The sequence below is a fragment of the Miniopterus natalensis genome, chromosome 10, assembly GCF_054644295.1.
Source record: "Miniopterus natalensis isolate mMinNat1 chromosome 10, mMinNat1.hap1, whole genome shotgun sequence".
NCBI lineage: Eukaryota > Metazoa > Chordata > Mammalia > Chiroptera > Miniopteridae > Miniopterus > Miniopterus natalensis.
Genome location: NC_142090.1, coordinates 24526505 through 24552350, shown reverse-complemented (window position 1 = coordinate 24552350; position 25846 = coordinate 24526505). Strand labels below are relative to the sequence as shown.

General features: G+C 33.0%; 1 pseudogene; it reads left to right on the top strand.

The window, feature by feature from the left end:
- Window positions 1-20373: 20373 nt before the first annotated feature.
- On the top strand, window positions 20374-21447 carry LOC107524865 (ADP-sugar pyrophosphatase pseudogene; annotated as a pseudogene).
- The last annotated feature ends 4399 nt before the right edge of the window (window positions 21448-25846 follow it).

Genomic DNA, 25846 nt, shown 5'->3' with positions numbered 1-25846 from the left:
TGGAGGATGCCTTATGCAAATCTTGGGTCTAGGAAATGGACAATTTCTGAGGAAAGGACACTTCACAACGGCATTTGATTTTCTCCTCCTGTACATAGAGCCATCACCTTCCCTATTATAAGCTCTGAAACATTTAAGAGAATAATGTCTAATAACCAAAGCATTCTTCCTTATAAGCCATGTGGAACACTGGAGGCATGTTAAGGGCTCTTGTGGCTCCTAAACAAAGTCAGGAGTTATCTTTGCACCACTTGCTTGATCTTTTTTAACTGCAGAGCTGAATCAAGGGAAGGAGCCATCACAGCCCTGCTCTGACGCTCAGCTCTCTTGGATGTCATAAATTGGTACGCTATTATCTGATTTGGTTCCTGATGGTCAGTTAGGCTTTTTCTCTTAAACCAAAATCATATTTGACAACAGCAAGAATTTTTTATTCCTGAATTTATAATAACTCTATTCAAGTTCAGCTGATGTAGTTTCTGGTCTTCAACCTTGTCCTATGACTGTGAGGACGTGTTGTGATGATCATTTAATAAAAATCCATAGGCAGACAGCTCTTATCACCATGTTACTGATGTTGTTTATAAATTGGTTACATGACTCTCACTTTCTTTGTTAAACAAGAAAAGTATGGAAACTATTCATGAAAAAAAGAGAAAAAAAAATCAAAGCTCATTTCTTATGCCATTCTTTACTTAAACATTTTCTCTTTTTTCCTGGCATGCCTCAAGTGCAATGTACTCCCTTTCCTGAGGAGCCTCTGGGGAACACGATGTAAGCTTTCTTATTTCCGTGTATTTCTCATAAGAAACATGCAGTGAAGATCTTATTATTTTTATTCCTTCTCCTCCCAAGAGATTGAAAATGTCATCATCATAATTAGCTAGCTAGTTATTAATAACAGGAAGAAAGCAAATGGAAGGCCAGACACGATAAGCATGGTCACCTGGGCAGCTTCACCAGGAAGCTGCACTTCACACTCCCCAGGGAACCGCTGGTCCACTGCCTGCAAATCACTGGGAAAAGGGAGCAAACAAAGGGGAAGATGGGCACATGCACAGTGAAGCGGGGATGTAGGGAAGGTGCTTGCCTCTCAGTCTAGCCTGGGAAACAAAGATCATTGGCTAAAGGGGCAAAGTCACTGCAAGTGCAAAGCCCTGTCGGGTTGATTGGTGAAGCTCCTAGTTATAACCCCAAGACAAAGGGATTTTCTCTCCTGTTCCTCTTTCTTTGTTCCTCTCCCTTACACTTTCTTGCTCTATGACCCTCGCTGGCCCACCATGTGGCCTAAGAGATGAATGGCCCATAGTCATGGGGACCCCTCACACAGTCTACTGCAGTGGGGAACACAAGCTAAGCTAGCCAGATGCTGGACTGGCAGTGTTTCGATGTGGAGTGAAGACTGGGCAGTGGCTTTGATTCTAGCTCTGCTGAAGACAAATGGGACTTTTGCCATGGCCAGAGAGGGGGGATGGGACCTTGGAGGGGAACCCTCTTAATGTTATGTCAGCAATAAAGCTTTCCACAATACCTCACCCACCCGCAGAGGCCTCTTGTTCCTAAGGCACATCAAGAGCTCCACTTCCATCAGCAACAGGTGAGGACACAGACAGAGGGCACCCCACTGGTAACAGTAATGGGGCAAAGCCTGTAGGAACTCAACTCAGTCATTTTGCTCTTATCTTTATATGTAAAAAAGGCTGCTATACTCAAAGCCAGAGTTGATATGAAAAGCTTGCAAACTCCTTAATAAAGACAAAAAAGGACATATATCCCCACTAAGAAAAAAGACCTGGATGTGTATGAAGTCTTTGTACATTTTAGAGGTGTGTTTCTGTTATAGTTTTAATTGTGTCAAGTCCTGACAACCCTGAGTATCTCAAGGGGTGATTTTATTTGGAAATAGGGTGGTTGAGGGTATATTTAGCAAAGTTAAGATTAGGTTATACTAAAGAATAAGATATTTGCTTCAAATTTTATTGTTTTTCTAAAGAAATTAAATGTTATAGATACAAATAAAATCTTACACCATTTTATTTCCTCTTGAAAAGTGACCACAATCATAAAGTTGGTATATACTATTTATGTTTATGTTCTTAATTAATATAACAACTATCAAATCAATATTTATTGTTTTATCTTGAACTATTAGTTGTTTCAAGATTTTACACCATGTCAATGAAATAAACTGGCAACTATGGTATGCCCATCTTAAATGTGAGGTAACAACAGTCTTAAGAGTCTGAGCGTCATATGAAGTCACACAGACAGTAAGAGCTAGATTAAAACTTGGATTTAGACACTTTGGATCCAGAGATCATACATTTAAATGATCTTACATAATCTGCATGCATAGGACATATGTATGTACCTGTAAACCATTTATGGTACTACTTTAAGTTTTAAATTCTTTTATAAATGATAATATTTTGTGAGCATTCTCACCAGCCTGCTTTTCATTTAACATTATGAGTTTGAGATTTATCTATATTCATACGAATAGTTCAGTTTTATCTGTTTCTTAAAACGGACATCAGTGTTTTTGAGTGTTGTGTGAGATTTGTACACCCTGGAATAATGTTCCATATAATTAGACTGGGTGAGTGAAGGGCAACTATGAAAAAGAGTTGGGAACAAAGAATGTAAAATATAAGATTTATTCTCAGGCAGAACAATAAGACTACACATAAAGTTGAGGATCCTAACATTTTTCCACTAAAACTGACCATGTCTGCATATTCTCAGGTACATGAATCACATCTAAAAGAACACTGTTATATTTAATCAGTAAAATTCAATATAGTCCAGTAAAGTTGCTGACAAAAATCTAATTATGACATATTAACCAGGTATTTAGGGGCATATATAGTAATGGCTTGTTATAAAGAATCTTGTTTGTAGTAATAGTGAACTTGCATTTGGTTATGTGGCCAATGAGTAGGCAAATATCATTTGTAGTTTCTTAATTTTTTCTTCCATTTGTTTTCAGTCATTTATTAACCACATTGTCAGTAAGATATGCAAAGTCATATTTTAGATGGAGGCATTTTTATACAGAAAAATAACCAGAGGAGGAGAATTAGTTAGAAGGCTAGTACAATCACTCAGACAAAGAAAGATTGACATGTACATGTGGGCAATGGAGTTTGAAACTGGAAGATTTGAAATGTTTAAGAATAAAAATCAACAATTCACCAGATGTTTATGGTAAGAGTGCAGGAAGGAGTCATTTATAATGTTTAACCTTATGAAAGAATGTATCTGTGAAGCAGAGTTAATAATGTTTTAATGATAAATAGTAGGAGTACCACAAAGGAGATAATATCAATTGAGAAGGTTAGGGGGAGATTCATTGCAATTAAATTGAATTTTAAGATGGAAAAGAAAATATTTGTACTTAAGAATATTGTTGATCCTATTTCCTTACCAACAGAAATCATGTATTCTTTCTAATGACAAATGGTATCCATTGTATAAAGCTTGCAAAATATGGAAAAATATGCAGGAAGAAATAGAAAGTACTGACACTCCCTTGAGATAACCTTTGTGATTCATGTGTATGTCTGTGTTAGATATTGAAGTAATGCTTTGAAAATGCTATTTTAATATGTTTAATAACAATACTCTCTTGATCAAATCACATGGAGATGATAGTCTAACAGTTAAGGGTTGACAGATTTTCCTCATGAGATTTTTTCTTCAACAATACTACCAGCATACAGCAAACTTAGATCCATTTGGGGGATGGTTATTCCATCTGAAGAAGTTGGAGTATTTTCATATGCACATAATTAGTGTTCCATATTTTGGAATTTTCAAGAAGAAACCTAATTGTTATAAATGTTTAGATGCCCTTGGAATGCTCACCTGAGAACAAAATGTAGTTTTGAAAGGCTGACTATCAAATCAATGTTGCAAAATTTGCTTTGCACAGTGAACTGGACACTTGCTTTTTTCCTTTTTAAAATATATCTTTATTTATTTCAGAGAGAGGAAAGGAGAGGGAGAGAGAGGAATAGAAACATCAATGATGAGAGAGTCATTGATCGGCTGCAGCCCACAACCTGGGCATGTGTCCTGACCGGGAATCGAACCCCGATTGCCTGGATCCTAGGTCGATGCTCAACCGCTGAGCCATGCCCAGCCAGGCTGGACACTTACTTTTTTCAAGTTAAAATTATTCTTAAAAGAAAGTTTTCTAAACTCCAACTTTAATATAGTTTCTCTGGTTATTTGAAATATTTGTTTCATTTATAATACTTTAATATAGGAATTAATTTTAAAAATTTTTATCTGTTATTAGTGGATAGTGTTCTTTTTACTGATGGATGAATGCAATGAATAAATATAAAGAGAAAAGTTTCATTCCTTTTGAGTTTGTCCATCCAGGGTAAACCCTTTCCAGCGAGAGCCAACATACTGATCTGCAGAGGAATTTGGGCTCTGATGCCCGTGTTGTCATCATTGTTGCAGTCGTTGACTCCACCCACCTGCCTTCTACCTCGTGTTCAGTCTGATTTATAACTATGGGTGAACAGACTTTCAAAACTTGATTTCAAAGTTGCCAGCTCTACTCTCCATGCCTGAGATTTAAGGTGTAGCAAGTTGGAGAGACACAAGCACACACTCTGTCTACGTTTGAGAAGATGAAGCCAGATAAAGATCATTTTGTAATGTCTCTAGCCTTTGAGATAGCTGGGGCTGGTTCCAACATTTTTCCAGGATTCTGATCTGTCAATCAGGAGCCCAGAGTTGGGACAGGGGAACCCAGGAAATCAAAGCAAACTCAATTACAATCTATCTGATGACAATGATAAAACCATGTCATTTCTAGACTCTTCACAGAATGAAGTGTGTGTGTGTGTGGGGGGGGGGGGGTTGTGAAGAAATTAAAAGTGTGAGGACTTTTAATGAGTACAATTATTGAATCATCAGTCACACAGTCTATCTACTCGAGAGCATTCCAGTGACTAGTGAAATTCTAAAATACTGCATTGCATTTTTATATTTATGTAATCACATAAATGTTTATAAAAGAATAGCTAATGATATTTGTACATCATACCCTTCCCTTCTATAACTCAGCATTCTTATTTTGTCTGTTTTATTTCATTAGTTACTAATTTCACATTCTGATTTAAAATTTCAAAGTACGTATTAATCATTTAAATGATAAAAGTGCTAAAGTGCACATTCATTTAAAAATACTCCAACTTACTACTAATTTATTATTCATTATTAACTCTAAATCTCTATTATTAAGATAATAGAGAATTATTATTCTCTATTATTCAGAATGCTGTGAAATCAACTTGACTAACATAGGAAACATTTAGGACAAATGGGTAATCTTACCTCATAATAGGATTAAGGTACATTATTAATATTAAGAAATTCTGTTACTTGACAAATATAATCACAATACAATGTTAAACCTACCTTTAGAGTGCAACCACACTGGAAATGGTTTGGTAGATTCTTATCAAGTTAAATAGATACTTACTGTAAAAGCCAGCAATCTCATTTTTAGTTTATACCCAAGAGAACTGAAACTTATGTTCAAAAAAACCTTCCCACAGAGTTTATAGTAGCTGGATTCATTTTTGTCAAAACCTGGAAAGAATGTTCAACTGGTAAGTGAATAAATACATTGTGATACATGTATGCAATGAAATAGTTATTCAGCACTGAAAAGAAACAAACTAGTGATACATAATGCAACAACATGGGTAAATCTCAAATACATTTTTCAAAGTAAAAAAGGCAGATTGAAAAGCCTTCATCCAACATGACATTCTTGAAAAAGAAAAATTGTAAGAACATAAAACATATAAAAACAGAGCAGTGATTATTGAGTTAGAGGTGGGTGTAGGGATTGAAAAGCAAAGAGGAAGAGTGTAATATTTTGTAGTGGTTGAAGAGCTCTGTACCTTGATTGCAGTGATAGTTACACTTCTGAGTGCATTTTTCAAAATTCACAGAACTGTACATCAAAAAGAATAAATTTTACTGAATGTACATTATACTTATATAAAAGAAAATTATTTAAATTATCCCAATTGCTAAAAATCTTCCTTTTAAAATGCTACACTTAAAATATTGACATTATATATAATAATGTATGTATTTTAAGTGGCCTATTATTTTAAACTCATTTTAGATGATATTAAACATTTCTTCTGGCACATAAAGATTTTTTTTGTTTGATTTTTTTGTGTGTGTTTTTTAAAAAATATATCTTTATTGATTTCAGAGAGAGGAAAAGAGAGAGAGAGAGAGATAGAAGCATCAATGATGAAAGAGTCATTGATCGACTGCCTCCTGCATGCCCCCGACTAGGGATCCGACCGCAACCCGGGCATGTTCCTTGACCGGGAATTGAACCCCGATCGCCTGGATCCTAGGACCACGCTCAACCGCTGAGCCACGCCTGGCCGGGCGGCACATAAAGATTTTAATACCAGTGAGTAAAAAGTTGTGGTCATTGTAGTAAAAGTAGTTACTATTGATTATGAGGCCAGGGCGTGACACAGTGGGAAGAACAAAGTATATAACTAGAGAGAAATATGAATTTAAGTCCCAGTTCTGACCTATACTTGCTGTATGACATTGAAAGAACCACTTTGCCTTTCTGAGACAGAGTTTCATTGTACATGGGCTTAAACTCTTACCTTTCTTTGTTTATTATAATAATTAATTGAGATAATGCTATCCAAAACCCTCAATAAAAATGTTTTCTAAATATCAATTCTTCCTTATTCTTTAGGGATTTTAAGTTATTGGTAAGGTTTACATATATTTTCAAAAAGGCCTAGAAATGTGGATTAATATATAAAAAAGTCACTTGTAGCACACAGTTTGTTCAAATAAAACATTGACAATATTTATTCTAGCTGTGCTTTATACTTTTAAAGCTTTTTTTTTGTTAGTAGATATCTTTATTGATTTCAGAGTGAAGAAAGGAAAGGGAGAGAGAGAGAGAGAGAGACATCAACGATGGGAGAGTCATTGCCTGCATCCTAGGTCGATGCTCAACCGCTGAGCCACGCCCTGCTGGGCACTTTATACTTTTAGATTAATATAATTTAGAAGCTTTAACTAAAAGGTAATAGCTACAAAGTATAAGTTCAAAAATAGAAATTTAAATATTCTCTTTTAGTAACTATTCACAATAATAAACAAACAGATTTCTGATCTCAATAAAATATTTTTTCTAAAACAACATTTTTATTCTCTGTTATTTATTTTTTTAAAGTGCCATTTAAATTGATTAAATGTATATTATTTTAAGTGGAATTATGAGTACTTTCTACAGGGATCTCAGAAACTCCTCCATTTCCTCACCATGAGAAAAAGTTCTACTAAAGAAACAGACAGTGCCTGGCTGGTGTGGCTCAGCAATTGAGCCTCAAACTAAGATGCCGGAGACAGAGGTTCGATTCCCGGTCAGGGCACATGCCAGGGTTGTGGACTCCATCCCCAGTCGGGGGCATGCAGGAGGCAGCCGGTCAATGACTCAAACATCGTTGATGTTTCTCTCTCTCCCTCTCCCTTCCTCTCTCTGAAATCAATAATCTATATAAAGCCTTAAATAAATAAAAAAAGGAAACAGGCAGCAATATTAATGTAATACCTACAGCCCTGCATATAGGGAGTGTGAAATACTATGAAGGAGGAGAGAGTAGGAAGAAATAAAGTCAAGGAGATATAAGAAAGAAAGACTCAAAACGTGTTGGACATAGGTAGACATTTTAAGTAATTTTAGAAATACTGAAAATCATTATATTGGAGGCAGTTCAATAGAGGAGGGATATCATTTGTTTGCCATTTAAAAAAAAAATCACACTAACTTACATGTTAAGATGAATTTTAAGGAAACTAGGGTAAAAATCAAAGCCAGTTAGGAAATTACTGCAATAATTCAGATGAGAAAGGGTGGTGCCTTAACCATGGAACCTTACAAGATTAATCAGTTACTGAGGGGAAACTACCTGAAACCAATAGAGAGAAGTTTTGTAATGGTCAGTATGAGTAAGTACATTATGTGAGAGAATGTAAGGGAAATGAAGAGGACAGAGGAATATAAATATACGAGCCATTATGAAAATACTAGATGCTTGCACATACATAAGTAACAAAAAGAAAAAAATAAGAAAAGAAATACTAAAATATGTGCTATAAAGGAGAGCTAACAATATGCAGAACAAACCTCACAGCAAATGTCATTTTAGGAAGCCTGTCTATTATAACTAAAAATAACTGGACACTGTTACCACTAAAATGACTTCAGTGAGGTCCAGCTGTCAGAATGACATGACTCCCATCAATGTTGCCAGATTCACCAGCCATGGGGTACAACCTAAAATGCTTTTGAGGATTATTCTGAGAATACAGAAAGCTACCAGAAACCAGTAGCAAAGTCTTTTTTCCTGGATATTTATAAAGTAAGTTATGCAAAAACTTTTGAATCTCTGTGAAAATATACTGAACTATGTTCTCTCTTTTTGAACAATTTGAACCCCTTGAGACATGTAGAAATTGCTCACAAGCTCTTAGCGGGCTCCACTGCACCGGTATCATTTTCAGAAAGGCCAGTTTGTTGCATCTGTGGGCAATGTACTCTACACAAATATCTTTTTTTAACATTTCTTTTCTAGTTTGTCTCAGCGTAGTTTATGAACTATTGATGTTCTTTGGCCTCTATCAGGTAGAAATAGGAAATCATGAAACTTTGTCTATTTCCAACACAGGATTTTCTCATTAGTTTCAAGCTGTTTCATATTCTGTTTTAGTAAGTTTTTTAGTGAAAAGTGAAAGCTATATACAGCCATTATACTGTTATAATGAATTATTCTTGTACTTTGCAGGTGTTATACTGCTATAGCTACTTATGACCAATTTGAAAATTTTAAAAAGTGGCCTTTTTGATATTTATAATTTAAGATAATTGTATGTTAACTAGAGTTCCATTATTTCTATAACTTTTCTGTTTTATATTAAACTGTTGGGTTAAATGTAAATTACAATCCAAAATTAATTCATTTTCTAAAAATTAGTCATAATAAAATATTCCATATCAGGATATAGGGAAAATTTAAGGAAGTGGACGGATAAAATTTTATATCATTAAATCATTTTATCAAAAAGTTTTTCAAAAAAAGTGGTTTCTAAACAAAAACAATCCAATTACTTCTCCCAAGAAGACACACAAATGGCCAACAAATATATGAAAAAATGCTTACCTGGCCAGCATGGCTCAGTGGTTGAACACTGCCCTATGAACCAGGAGATCAAGGTTCGATTCCCAGTCAAAGCACGTGTCCAGGTTGCTGCCCAATCCCCAGTAGGGGAGGTACAAGAGGCAGCCAATCAATGACTTTTTCTCATTATTGATGTTTCTATGTCTCTCACCCCTCTCCCTTCCTCTCTCCAAAATCAATAAAAACATATTAAAAAGTGCTCAACTTCACTAGCTATTAGGGAAATGCAAATCAAAACTTCAGTGAGATACCACTTCACACCTGTTAGAATAGCTGTTATCAACGAGACAAGTAATAACAAGTGCTGGAGAGGTTGTGGAGAGAAAGAAACCCTTATTTACTGTTGGTGGGAATGTAGACTGGTACAGTCACTATAGAAAACAATGCGGTAGTTCCTCAAAAAATTAAGAATAAAGTTACCATATGACCCAGCAACCACTCTCCTGGGTGCCTACCCAAAAAATTTGAAGACATTCTTTCACAAAGATATATGCACCCCTATATTTATTGCAGCATTATCCACTGTGGCCAAGACACGGAAACAAGCCAAATATCCTTCAACAGATGATTGAATAAAGATCATGTGGTACATATATACAATGGAATACTATTTAGCCATAAGAAAATATAAAATATTGTCTTTTGCAACAACATGGGTGGACCTTAAGAATATTATGCTAAGAGAAATAAGTCAGTCAGAAAAAGCTAAGAGCCATATGATTTCACTTACAAGGGGAATATAAAACTGAAACTCATAGACGTAGACAACAGCATTGTGATCACAAGGGGGACTAGTGAAGGGTAAAGGGGACTACATATATGATGACAGAAGATTTCACTTTGGGTGGTGGGCACACAATGCAATATACAGATCATGTATCATAGAAATGTACTTTTGAAACCTATATAATCTTATTAATCAATGTTACCTCAATAAATTTAACTGAACTATAAGTGAATGACATTCCTCACTCAAAAAAATAAACAATAAAAACCATGGGGGGAAAATAAGCGAAACAAAAGAACAAAAAGGAAAGAATAAAGACAAAAGACAAATTCAACAATGTAAAGATTGGAAAACAGCTGGTATATAATTAATAAAAATGATTTGCTTTAGTAAAAACTTATTCAAAGAGACTAATTGCTAGACAACTTAAAGAAAAAGATGAAAACATAAATTATAAAAAAAATAAGAAGGGACAAGGGGAAGTAATCATTGAAATGGAATACATTATTTTAAAATTCTAAAATCTCTGCAATATATTTGAGAGATAAAATGGTAATTTCCTAGGGAAATACAGTTTGTCAAAATTAACCTTAGTATACATATCAAAGGCTAAGTAGGCTAATTTCCTTATAAAAATATTAGTAACCTATTAAGAAACTTCCTCACAATAAATCATCCAACCCAGATAATTTAAAATAAAAATTCTATTAAAATTTCAAAGGCTGTTTTCCAGCTCAGAGAAAATAAACAAAAAATTCTAAATTTACTCTTAAACCTGATAAAAACATTTAAAAATAAAAATTGCAAATTTAACATTAATATTGATTCACGTTTTTTAAATATTAGCAAACAGAATACAATACCTCATTAAGAATCTGATATACCATAATCAAGTGGATTTATTCTAGAAATAAAATGTTGATATAATATTAGGAAATCCTCTGCTATAAAAATACCTTATGCCCGGCCGGACGTGGCTCAGCAGTTGAGCGTCGACCTAGGATCCAGGCGATCTGGGTTCAATTCCTGGTCAGGGCACATGCCCAGGTTGAGGGCTCGATCCCCAGTCGGGGGCGTGCAATAGACGGTTGATCAATGACTCTCTCATCATTGATGTTTCTATCTCTCTCTCTCCCTCTCCTTTCCTCTGTCTGAAATCAATAAAGATATATTTTTTTAAAAAATACCTTATGTATTGGAGACACACAAGAACAACCCCTGGTTGGATGATTTGCTAGGAGAATTTACAGAATTCAGCATATAGTCATTAATAGTTATGATTTATCACAGTGATGGGATAGAAAGCAAAATCAGCAAAGGGAAAAGGCATATGGGACAAAGTCTGGATGAAACCAGGTACATGTTTCCAAGAGTTCTCTCCCAGGGAAGTCACAGAGGCTGTACTTAATTTCCTTAGCAACAAGAATTGACAACACTTGTGAAATGTTATCTACCAGGGAAGCTCATTAGGGACTTAGTGTCCAGGGTTTCTATGAGGGACTGTATCAAAATTTCAGACTCATAGAAGAAAAGAAGGAATTATCTATAATCCATATGATTTGAACAAACAGTTTAGATACAGTGAGCCACGCTTATCCATTAGAGTGATAATAATCCTCCCCAAAAAACAAGTTCCTAGGCAACAGCCAGTGATCTAACTTATAAGCAGGCCTTTCAAAGAATTGCAATCAAATCTGATATGTTAATGTTTTTTTGCACACCTTAATTAATAGATCTAAGGAGAAAACATCTGATTTTTCTCCACAAGTGATGGAAATACCTTTGCATAATCTGTAACCCATTTCTGGGGGGGCGGAACCCTCAAGGAAACAATAAATGATGTTTAAATTTTAATGTGACATGCATAATTTATATAATTTTAACACTAAAACCAGTATTTTACTAAATACAGAAACTCAAATGATACTTTCATTAATTTTTTTAAAAAAGGTACACCACTCTTCTCATTAATAGTCAACATATTAGCAGATGTTAGCCAATTCAAAAAATTCAAATTAGTAAGCACTGAATCCAGATGGGTTCACTAGTGAATTCTACTAAATATTTAAGGAAAGACTTATATCAGTTTTCTACAATATCTTTCAGAAGATAGAAACATTCCTTGAGGCCAGCATTAACCTAATACCAAAACCAGGCAAATATATAATAAGAAAAGAAAACTATAGAATCTTATCTCTTATGAACAAAGATACAAAACAAAAAACCTCAACAAAATATTAGCAAATCAAATCCAACAATTTATTAAAATAATTATATACCACAATCAAATGAGAGTTCTTCTAGATATAGTCAATGTTTGGAAGTCCATTAATGTAAACCATAACATCAACAGGCTTAAAAGAAAATTACATGTTAATATCAATAGATGAAATAAAAGCATTTGACAAAATCCAACAACCATTTATGATTGAAGCTCTTAGTAAACAAGGAAGAGGAGCACTTCCTCAACTCGATATGGAATATCTACAAAAAACTACAGCTAAAATCATTTCATGGTGACAAACCTAAGGCAAGTACAGGAGAAGAATGTTCCCTCCTCTCACTATTCTTTTTCAAAATTGTAGTGAAAGTTCTAGCTGACGGATTAAAACAAAACATAACAAAAAAAGGAATAAAAGTTTTACCGATTGGGAAGGAAAACAGAAAAGTCAATCACTTTTTTATATAATATCAATTAACAAGTAAAATTTGAAATAAAAACACAATACCATTTATATAAAAACACAATACCATTAGCACACAAAAAATTGCTTAGGGATAAATCTAACAAATTATGTATATGAGCTATATGAAGAAAACCAAAAATTTTGATGAAGTAAGTCAAAGGAAAATTAAATAAATTGAAATATATAAGAATAAGTAGAAATAGAATAAGAATACTCAATATTATAAATTTGTCAGTTCTTCTCAACTTGATGTATAAATACTATGCAATCCCAATCAAAATCCCATCAAGTGATATTGTGGACATCAACAAACTGAATTAAAATTTATATGGAGAATCAAAAGACACAAAATAGCCAACACAATATTTAAAAAAGAACAAAGATTGAAAACTAGCATTAGGCAACTTCAAGACTTACTATAAAGCTACAATAATCAAGACAATGTGGTATTGGTGGAAGACCAGACAAAGATCAATGGAACAGACCATATCTGAGAAATAGACAAAGAGTAGAGACAATACGGTAGGTCAAACAGTCTTCCTCTCAATTTTGCTATGAACTAAAAACTGCTTTAAAAGAGGTTGTTTTTAAATACACACAAAAATTACTCAATAAAAAATGGGCAAAGACTTAAGCAGAATATATAAAAGTGACAAAAAGACCCTTAAATTGTAAGAAAAATTGTTAAACTTTACTTATAATAAGGGGAATGTAAATTAAAACTATACTGAGATATCATTTTTTTACTTACAAAAGTGACAAAATTTAGAGAAATTACATGTATGTATGTATGGATTGATAGATAACTAGATAAATTGAAAAGGTATTATAAATCACTCTGTGATAAGGTTGTAGTGAAAAAAACACACTGGTATAAATTGCTAAGGAATGCCAGTTTGCACAGCTCTAAGGAAGGGAATTTGGTAATTCCATAAAATCTACATATTACCATTTGAACCAGTAATCTCTCTTCCACAAATGTAATGATGATACAGCCTCATTATTTGTCATTGAAAAACTATGGGAAATTAGTTAAATGTCCAAACATAAGAGATTAGCTAAATCAACAATGTATATAGATAGAATGGTGTCCTATGCAGCTTTAAAAATAAAACTATCTCTTTCAAACTAATATAGCATAATTTTTAAGTATTTTAAGTAAAAAAAAAAAAGTTCAAAAGAATAACTATATGTTCCATATTTTGTTAAAAAATTAGAGGTGAGGGAATAAGAAAATACCCTTCTGCCTCCTCTCTAAAAGAAAAATGGGAGTATAGCACTAAACCAGAGTTGCATAATATTGTTACCTATAGGCAGATGGGTGGGAACAAATGAAAGAGTCATATTGTGTCAGTTCTATGCATGTACATTATGGTGTGGTTCTGACTATAGAAACTATGTTAAAATATTACATAGATGGGAGGAAGAGAGAGAGAGAGAGAAATAAAAATATCAATAAAAACAATGAACAATTGTGGTAAAGCTATCATAACATTTAATTCAAACAGGAACAGATGGACCAAACTGAATTCACATAAATGATACAACCACCCCAAAGAAGGAGAAAGAACTCCTTCAAGTAAATCTTGAGCATTGTATTTGGACTATATACCCTCAAGTTAAACACAAAGAACTTTTTAAACAAATATTAAACTCTAGTTGCTACAGGTCTTTTGTAGAATTCAGGTTGGTAATTCTGAAACTTTTTTAGACATTAGAAGATTGAGCAAGCAGTTAAAGATATTATGAATAATGGGATTATATTTCTCAGTTATGATTCTCTCCTAATTCTCTCTCCCTTTCTCTCTTCTTCTATATCATCTGTTCCTTTTATTCTATTTGAACTTTGGAATATTTTCTCTTTGTCCTGTGTTACTTTATTCATTACTTTTATTGCATTGCCTTTATTTCTATGAAATATTATATCTATTTGCCTTTCCAAGTCTTGTCTTCCATCACAGAATTACTTTTTTTAAAATTAAGAAATTAAAATTTTTAAGTTCTATAAAGTTATTTTCTGTTTATTCTTTTAGTTTTATTAATATAACAACTGAGTGTTCATCTGGCTATCATTCTTTTAAACTATGCTGTTTCATTAACTAGATTGTGCATTTATTTTTTATTTTTTATCATTTTATTATTTTCCATACAAACAACTGTACACTGACTTTTCCCCCACCCTGTGCGTTTATATATACCATGACATTTTTCATGAGGATTTTTTTACTTAATCCTTTTACTTTTATCACATACCCCACTTTCTTCTAAGAGCTTCCAGTCTGTTTTCTGTATCTATGAGTCTGTTCTTATTTTGTATTTTTGTTTATTATTAGATTTCACAAATAAGTGAAATCATATGGTATTTCTCTTTCTCTGACTTATTTCTCTTAGCATAATATTCTCCAGGTTCATCCAAGTTGCTGCAAAATGTAAGATTTCCTTCTTTTTTACGGTCAAGTAATATTCCATTGTGTAAATGTATCACAGCTTTTATATCTACCGATGGGCACTTGGGCTGCTTCCAAATCTTGGATATTGTAAATAATGCTGCAGTGTTTGGGTTTCTTCAACATATTCCCAGAAGTGGAATTGCTGGGTCATAAGGCAGTTCCATTTTTAATTTTTTCAGGAAACTCCATAATGTTTTCCACAGTGGCTGCACCAATCTGCATTCTCACCAACAAGGCAAGGGGGTTCCCATTTCTTCACATCCTTGCCAACTCTTGTGTGTTGATTTATTGATGGTAGCCTTTCTAATAGGTGTGAGGTGATATCTCATTTTGGTTTTAATTTGCATTTCTCTGATGATTAGTAATGTTGAGCATCTTTTAATATCTATTGGCCATCTTTATTACCTCTCTGGAGAAGTATCTATTCAGGTCCTCTGCCCATTTTTTAATTGGATTGGTTGTTTTTTGGAGGATTCCCTTTGCTGTGCAAAAACTTTTTACTTTGATGTAGTCAAATTTATTTTTTCTTTTGCTTTTCTTGCCTGAGGATATATATCAGAAAAAATATTGCCACAAGAAATGTCAGAGATTTAACTGCCTCTGTTTTCTTCTAGAATATTTACAGTTTCAAGTCTAATATTAAAGTTTTTAATTCATTTTCAGTTTATTCCTGTGTATATTGTAAGAGGGTGGTCTAATTTCATTTTTTTTGCACTTATCTGTCTAATTTTCTCAACATAATTTATTTCCACCCTGGTGTATGTTCTTACTTTCTATGTCTAATGTTAATTGACCATAAAAATGCGGGTTTATTTCTGGGCTCTCTATTCTGTTCCATTGACCTATATATCTGGTTATATGTCAGTATCATACAATTTTGATTACTATGGCCTTGTAATATAGTTTGATATCAGGTAGCTTGATTCTCCAACTATGTTTTTCTTTCTCAAGATTACTGTGGCAATTAGGGTTTTTTTTGTAGGTCCATATAAATTTTTGGAATATTTATCCTAGTTCTGTGAAATATACCATTGGTATCTTGATAAGAATTGCATTGAATCTATATATTGCTTTGAATAGAATGGGCATTTTAATTATTTTATTACTCCCTATCCATGAAATCACTTTATGTTTCCATTTCTTTGTATTTTCTTCAGTTTCTTTCTTCAGCATTTTATAATTTTCCAGGTACAGGTATTTTACAGCCTTGGTTAGAGTTATTCCTAGGTATTTGATTTTATTTTGATGCAATTTTAAATAGGAGTGTTATTTTAGTTTCCCTTTCTGATAGTTCACTGTTGGTGCATTAAAATATAACTGATTTTTGTGTGTTTATTTTGTATCCTGCTACTTTACTGAATTCACTTATACTTTTTAATAGTTTTTTGGTGGAATCTTCAGGGTTCTCTATATACAGTATCATGTCATCTGTAAATAATGACAGTTTTACTTCTTTCATTCCAATTTGGATATCTTTTATTTATTCTTGTCTGATGGCTGTGGCTCAGACTTCCAGGACTATGTTGAATAGAGCGATTAAAGTGGACACCCCTGTCTTGTTCTTAATCTTAATGGTAATGGTTTTAGGTTTGCCCTTAGAGTATGATGTTTGCTGTGTTTTTCATATATGGCCTTTATTATGTTGAAGTATGTTCCCTTGATTCCCACTTTGCTGAGAGTTTTCTCATAAATGGGTGCTGGATTTTATCAAATGTTTTTTCTGCATCTATTGATATGATCATGCAATTTTTATCCATCATTTTGTTTATTTGGTGTATTATATTTTTTGATTTGCAGATATTGTACCAGCTTTGCATCCCTGGGATAAATCACACTTGATCATGGTGTATGATATTTTTAATTTGCTGCTGCATCTGTTTTGCTAATATTTTGTTGAGGATTTTAGAATCTATGTTCTCTGGGATAGTGGCCTATATATATTTTTTTCTATATAATGTCCTTCATAAAGTATATGATTATCTAACCACTATGATGTACACCTGAAACTAATACAAAATAATATTAAATGTAAACTGTAATTGAAAAACAATTTTTTTATAGTTCAATAAATACTTGCTGAATGAATAAAAAAAGATTATAGTCACACTTGAAAACTGAGGAAAATAGTTAATGTTCAATCAATTACTAAAGTTAATGAAAAAAGACATGGAAAGCCAAGACATACAATAATAACCATATTCCCCATAAGCAAGGCTTTTATTTATTTTTTTGAATTTTTATAAGTGTTTATTTTAGACAAACTAACAGCATATGCTTGGGAACAAGATCTCAAATGCTCCTAAGAACAACGGTTTTGCAGCTTCTCTTATTCATTTGAAATTAAGGAGGGGATGTACATGGAGATGGGAGAAAGCAAGGCAGAAATTGGGTTACAAAATAGTTAAGATTATGTGCTTTCTTGAGGGAAAGAATTTTAAAATACCATTATTAAAAAAATGTACCAGGCCCATATTATTTGGAGGAGTTTAAAATAAAATTCATAGAACAGAAATATTAATGTTATAGAAATGTTTATGTCACACCAAAAATAATCCATCATTAGGGTAACATCAAAGCTTGACAAATACATAAAAAACAGCACATAAAAAACATGGAAAAATTTTAGTTGTGAATTTAAATGCAAAAATTGAATGAAGTAAGATAAAGTTTAATTCAATATAAAAATTAACAATGATGAACTAAAGTTTATTAGAAAATGCACATTTTTAAAAATTCTGGAGATCTTATGAATACAAATTAAGAATTATGTTATAAATATAGTTTAGTGCTTAAAAAGCATTTGACGTATTTTAGCAAATATTTTTAATAAAAATTTAAAAATTGAGCTAGAAGAAAAATGCCCAAGTATGATGAAAAAATGTTTTTTCCAAAATTTACACATCATGTAAAATTAAAACATTGTTCATGAATATTGAAACCAGAAATAAAACATTCATACCACTTATAACACAATATTTTTAGCATATTCTAAATTTTCTAGCCATTTCTGTAAGAGTAGAAAATGGAATTAGTAGCATAGATACCATATAAGAATAGAAATAATTATCATAAATAGCAGATCTTTAAAAAAACAGAGTGGCTGGATGCAAATAAAACCTTTTCATGTCTCACAAGCTTCTCTGTGTCCACAGCTACCATGTCCACTCATTCTGGAGATACCAAGATTTCCCCAAGGAACTTCATATAAACTTCTACAGTGTGAATTTGGTATACAAGATGAAGGAGACAAGGAAAAATTGTCTCTGGATGTTATTAAGAAGGTTATAAGACTAGAATAATGATATCCTTAAAAGCATTTATTTTACACAAAATAGTCATTTATTTTACACAAAATAATTCCAGGATATTGTTTCAATGTAGCTTCTCCTACATTCAAAACTAAATGCAGAGCAATACGCAGACCATGTAACATAGAAACCTACACTTGAAACCTATATGTTCTTATTAACTATTGTCACCCCCATAAATTTAATAAATAAATAAATGAATAAAAAATAAATCTTTTAAAAAATACATTTAATATATTTAGGCAATTAAAGATGTAACTTCTGTCTCATGTTTTCTACCAGAAATTTAAAGATAAATCTGAATTTCACATCGTTTGTAAATATGATTACTCCTTTAGTTGTAAATAAAATCTCATTAACTTTAAAAAAATTTCTTTCTCTAAAAATGTAACGAAAGAAAACAAAACAAAACAAAAATTCACCACATTGATTGCATTTTGGCACCCCAGAATCTACACATAAATACCATTTTAACATGTGTTCAGAGCATTCTGATACTTGTACCTTATCTATAATATGCCACTTTCATTTCTCTATATGTTCTTCATAATGATTAAATGATTATATTTTATGTGTGCATAATAGTTCATAGTGTTGGTGTATGATGATTTAACACTTTAATATTAAATAAAATTATTTCTAATTTAAAAATTTTATTTAACATATACTATAAGGAAATATCTTTGTGAAAATATACTTTTTATTTACGTTGACTTATTATCTTTAAAATAGAAATTAAATAATTATAGTTTCTTGAATTATTATGTTAATTATATCAAGAGAACAAACATTTATGATTCTTGCTATATAATGCCATTTTGTTTTGTACAAAACAGAGTTTATGAATTCTTCTACTAAGGAATATGTATTTTAATAGCACCACAATATTTCTAGAGTACCTTTTTAAAATTTCTGCTTTAGTCAGCATAAAATATGCCAGGGTTGTATTAACTTGTATTTTTATTAATGCTGATGAGTGCCAATAATTCATACTTTCATATACTTTGGATTGAGGCTCATTTTTTAAGTTTATCATTATAAGTAGGCAAATTAAATACAGAGTTGCATTCACCTAAATAGTTAATTGCATTTACCTAAAATCAATTGCATATTCTGCCCTTGCCCGTGTGGCTCACTTGGTTGGGTGTTGTCTTTTGCCCGTTCGATTCCCAGTCAGGGCACCTGTCTGGGTTGTGGGCTTGATAACTAGTAGGGGGTGTTCGATTAATGTTTCACTCTCGCAGTGATATTTCTTTCTCTCCCTTTCCCTTCCTCTCTCTCTAAAAATAAATACATAAGTAGATAAAGGGCAGATTTTTAAAAAAAAATACAAATATAAAAAACAAAATCAATTGCGTTTTCCAAGACAAATGAGTTGTTAAAGCAAAGATTTGAATAGGCAAAATAATCTGCAATACTATTTTAAAATGCATTTTTTGTTTCTTGTGCATTTATTGAGTTTTTATTCTTAACTGTACAACATAAAAATATTCCTTACCTTATCAAAGAGATGAATGTCTCTTTGGGATTTGATTCTTTAAAGAATGTAACACTTTAATGAGTATGACATATGAGCTCTTACAAGTGTGATTTTTAACAGATAAGTTAAATTAAATAACATAGAGACAGGTGCCATACAGTAAGCTCCTAGGAGAGATTACAGTACACTTCTATACTTATTATAATGATTTCTTATGCTCATTCTTATATGAAAAAAGTGAAAATGAAGAATCATTATAGGCACACAGAAAAACATGGCAGAAAATACAATTATGTTAACAAAACTTATTCTCTTGTACTCATCTAAGTTTTTGTGAAGGGCTAATGTGGATATAATATAATAAAATTATATAGAGTATAAAAATCCTCTTGGTGTCATACTTCCAGTGTTTCCAGCTCATTACTGCCAGAACTATTTTAAAGACAGAAATTTGTTATAACATGAAGAAGACTTTGGCCGGTGTAAGTAACCTTACCTGCCTCCATTGATATGAATCTCTTCCACAGCCTTTCTTCTACCTGACTGTGGACTCAAAACACTCCAAACCTCCCTCATTCTCTAAATAGGATATGCTCCAAGTCTTTGCATTTTGCAGATTCTTCATTTTAGAACATCCTTTCTCATCTCTATTCATTTTCTACTGCTGCATTTACAAACTTAGTGACTTAAAACAACACAAATTATTGTCTTAAAATTCTTAAGAAGTCTAAAAATGGGTCAGCATGTCTGTGAACCCTAGTGTCTCCTGAGACTGCTGTCTTAGACTCCTTCTTTTCTTTCATTCCCCTCCCCAAAGGAGCACCGTTCCCTCCACACCACATTTTGGACATGAACTTCTTACCTAAGGTCTGTGAAAACTAACTAGTTTGAAAATAAAAAAACAAGGACAAATAGCTTATTGTCAAAATACCTAACAGCCTATTATTTCATAGAAGTTAATTTCAAGAGGAAATGAATCAAGCTTGAAAAACTAACATACATGGATCTTTCTGGTAAAACTAGAACTTGGAAAACTGAAACATACAACCAGGAAAGGACTGTGGGCTGAGGGTGTTGGGGTAATAGCAGTGCTGCAGAAAGAGCTCTTTATTATGAAGGTATACTTCTGGTCCTTCTGATTGCCAAGGGGAGGATACTGCCTAGAATACCCCACAGGTCGAATAGATGATAAAGACCAGAAGCTCTCCTTGGAAGCTTGAGGAAGAAATTGACTATAAAGGTATTGTTACTAAATGTTCTCCAGCTGTATGTATGGATCCAGGTTTGTCAAATTGTACCACAAACATCATGACAGTAACTATGTTGATGATGCGGAAAATGTGAGACCTAAGCTGAAGCCAGGGGATGGAGGCTTTGTGGAAGTAATTTATTCACCAAAGAATGACCTGCTACAGAGACTTGATGCTCTGGTGGCTGAAAAACATCTGACAGGGAATGCCAGAGTCAATTCCTATGCTCTGGCTCTGACACATGCAAACAGAAAGCCATTGGAAGTGCCTTTCCTAAAATTTTAAGGCCAAAGGACAGTGGCCATGAACCTGTAAACAAGACCACCAGGCCTGCTTTACTAAGACTTTGTATTCAGCTTAATGTAGATTTAAAATTAGCGTTTTCATGAAGTAAAAACAACACAGATTCCTTTTTTTAAATGATGTGAGTGGAATCTGAAATATAAATATTTGCCCCTGGGAAGAAGCAAAAAAGATGAGATAATGTTTGTTCAAAAATTATTTGTCAAACCCAGTTCAGTGCTAAGCTAGTTTTAGAACAGAACAGCTATGGGAAAGTGTTGGATGAAATTAAGATGGTGTACAGGACTCTCCAAAGTGAAAAGGAAGCTAATGGGAATGACAGACACCTGTGTCATTCTAGGATTTTTGCCTAAAATAACGTTGATGAACTGGAACACGGCCCTATCATCAGTTTGGGTGAAGGCAGTGTACCCAGAAATCCAGTCATAAGGCAGAGACATAATCGGCAGCTTGAGAGAATGAAATAAATCATTACCATCTTCCTGAAGTTATGCAAGAATACACACCTGTTCCAAACCTTTTCTTTTGTATGGATGCTGACAAGGCAGTGACTGTCCTTGTGATAAGCAATAATCTCAGAAGTCATTTACCTATAACAAGAAGCCTTGAAGAAGATTTAGACCTTTGAGAAAGACACCTTAATTCATAGAGAGCTACTTATGAATGACAAGTGAAATTGTCTCTTAGATTTAACACTTTTTCTACTGATGAGTTTACCTAACACAATACACCAGCTTACCAGACATAGGTGATAATTGACCATCAGACCCATTTTTGAACAATTAAATCTCAATCTCAAGGCACATTTGGCAACTTCACTGCTGTTAATGATTCCTAAAATTGACTATAAGGCAGGGAGAGACCTCTAAGATTCAGGCTCCTGTAAGATTGAAACCAGTCAGGGTTTCCTAGACAACAACCTGAAGGTAGTTGAAAAGGAGATTTCAAGATTCCTTCTTGTGTCAAAACTGGTGCTTACCACACGCAGTGGCAACACCTGTTTCTACCTATGACTGCCTGCCTGTGGTCATTTCCCCTGTTCCAAAATTTATAATTCCAGCAGAATTCTTATTTCTTCCAAGGAAGAGACAGAGGCAACCTGGGAATGATGGGGAAGAATAATGACTAAGCAACTGACAAAAAATAAAACTCTTTATAATAAATGCTTTACCTACTTGCAGGATAAAAAAGTTCTCCCATAATTTAATTGAAGCCAGCGTTTTATCAGGCCAAACTCAAATGTACATTTGGATCAGAAACAAAATAAGGGATTTCTAAATTCCAGGACCCTCTCATATAAATTTAAAATATTACTGCCACACAAAATAAACATTGTGTATCCTAATTCACCTATTTAAGTCTGTGGCCTTTAATGGATACTTCTGAGTAATATAAAAATATTAATCACCTTAGGTGAGCAGGTTATATAAAAATTAATACTAACTCTGAAATATACTTGAAATAATGTACCATTTCTGACATATTTTGACTACAGTAGTTAAAAGACTATGGAATTAGACATAGTAATAATAGCTTTGCATATGACTCAAACAATTACTACTTAATAAATTATGCATAATGTAATTGTGAAGCTCAAAGCATTGCATCATATTTTTAAGTATGTCTCTGTCCTTTATCATGACATTTACTTTGAATACAGTAATTCATTGAGTCTATGATTCACCACTATTTTATATGCCCATAAGAACAAGGACATTATGCTTTTTGAAATGATGATTATTTCTTTTACTTTTAAAGAATGTATTTGCATAAATGCATAACCCATGGACACAGACAATACTATGAGGAAGGCCTGGCAGTGGGGAGGATGGGAGGTGGAGGGGATCAATGGGGGGGAAAGCGGGACATCTGTAATACTTTCAACAATAAAGATAAATTAAAAATAAATAAATAAATACATGACTAAAAATTATTTCCCATGCTTTTAAAAAAACACATGATGGTTAGACAAATTATGCATTAAAATCCATCACATTTTACAAATATTAAAAGAAAAGCGTAACTAAAATTAGTTGGCTCAGTATGCCGAAAATTTTCAACTCTGAGACCAGCTCATCTAATCATTTTTCTGTTCTTAATCATCAAAATCTCTTTTTTCACATAATGCTATTTTCTCAAGAAAGTTATCCATTCAGAATTTCTAAAAGATTGTGTGTGTGTTTTATCAATAATCCCTCTACAAGAAAACTGTTACTTATATTAGCAATTACATTAAAATAGATAAAGGAGAAAAACAATAAAGGGACTGAATAGGTGAATGAAAAATTCTTAAGAGAGAATTAGTGATCTAGAAGACGGAGCTAGAAAATCCTCTCTGAAATCAGTGCAACATTACAAATAAAAAGAATATATTGAGAAAAGTTAGAAAAATGGAGAATATATAAAAAATTCTGTGATTATTCAAATAAGAGTCATGAGGAGATAAAAGAGAATGGTGAGGATATAAGAAATAATAGAATATTTGTTAATTTTTTAAAAAATATATCTTTATTGATTTCAGAGAGAGGAAAGGAGAGGGAGAGAGAGAGAGAGAAATATCAATGATGAGAGAGTCATTGATCGGCTGCCTCTTGCATGCCTCCGACTGGGGATCAAGCCCGCAACCTGGGCATGTGCCCTGACCAGGAATCAAACCTTGATCACCTGGATCCTAGGTCCACGCTCAACCGCTGAGCCACGCCCAGCCAGATGAATATTTGTTAATTCTGAAGAAACAAATTATCAGGTAAAAAGTCCCAATAAACACCAGGCAGAATGTAGAGCTACCTATATTAATGCACATCTTAGTGACGTTTTAATACCAAGATTAAAATTGTAAAAGTGAACATATGATCTATAAAAATATTCAAATTAAAAATGTACGAGTAATTTTTAGATATAAAAATCATTGCTTATGACAACAGAGGAGGCCCTACAAGAGCATTTTGGAAAATGATTAAATTGATCCTATAATTCTATAGGAAGTATTTCAGTGGACTAACAAGATAAAAATATTTTTCAAGACTAAGAAAGTTTATTGATGACCAGCACACCTGAAAGAATATATTGAGGTGCTTCAATGCAACAAAATGAATTTAAGAAAGTTCAAAACAGAAAGTTTCAAAAATAGTAAACAGGAAAGAAATCATAAATTACAAATACTTCCAAATGATTACTAATAATTCTTGTTTAAAAAATTAGCGACAGCCCTAGCCAGTTTGGCTCAGTGGTTGGAGTGTCAGCCTGCAGACTTGAAGGGTCACAGGTTTGATTCCGTACCTAAGTTGCGGGCTCAATTCCCGGTCCCTGTTGGGGAGTGTGCAGGAGGCAACCAATTGAAGTGTCTCTCTTACATAGATGTTTCTCTCTCTCTTCCACTCTCTCTGAAAAGCAGTGGAGAAAGATCTTTGGGTGAGGATTTAAAAAAAATTTAAAAATTAGCAACAAATAGAACTTAAAATCCCCAGTAATTTCATAGGTGTAGTCATAGGACTAATTTTTTTGTTGCTTCTGTCATTGAGAATCTGGACTTTTCTTTTACTTTATTCCATTATAGCATTTAAAGGTTTATAGTATACAAATTGCTTTCATTTTATAATTTATACTGCTTATCATAATTGTATTTAACCTTAGTTCTAAATTTAAAGCTTAATTCTTACAAGCATTTGAGTTGTCATTTAGAAACTTAATGGCTAGACTTATTCTTTGAGTAATCTCACTTTAATATCTTTTTTTCCCCTGTGAATAGCTTAAGTATGATAAATTACTTAAAAAATGGGTGTTGATCACTCATCACTCCAAAAAGACCCTGTTCATATTAAATATATATTTTTATTGGTTTTAGAGAGAGAGGAAGGACGAGGGTGAGAGAGAAAAATGGATGTGAGAAAGAAACCAATTGGCTGCCTCTTGCACTTGCTCTGACTGGGAACTGAACCTACGACCTTTTGTTATATAGATCAATACTCACTCAACCAGCTGAGCACCACCTGCCAGGGTGTAGTTACATATTTTTTAATGATTTTCTCTTCCATCTTCAGACAGCAAGCTATTCAGTAGCAAGGACTATGTTTTGTGTCAGTTTTAGAAAGGATCATATCCAAAATTGTATCAGCAATTGGCAAATGAACAGCCACCTAATGAAATAAAGGAATAAGTAAACTATGCTAAATATATTTTTCTAGAAAATACAGTATATAATACAAAAGTTTAGCAAGTATAGCAGAAAAATTACAAAAGTAAGTTTAAAATATGCATATCAATGCAAGAGACATACCAATGCAGTATACAAAATTGCTTTGGTGGAAGGATAATCTAACTTCTATTCACATATATTAAAAGCAAAATTATGCTCTGAATATGTATGACTTAGATTTTGAAA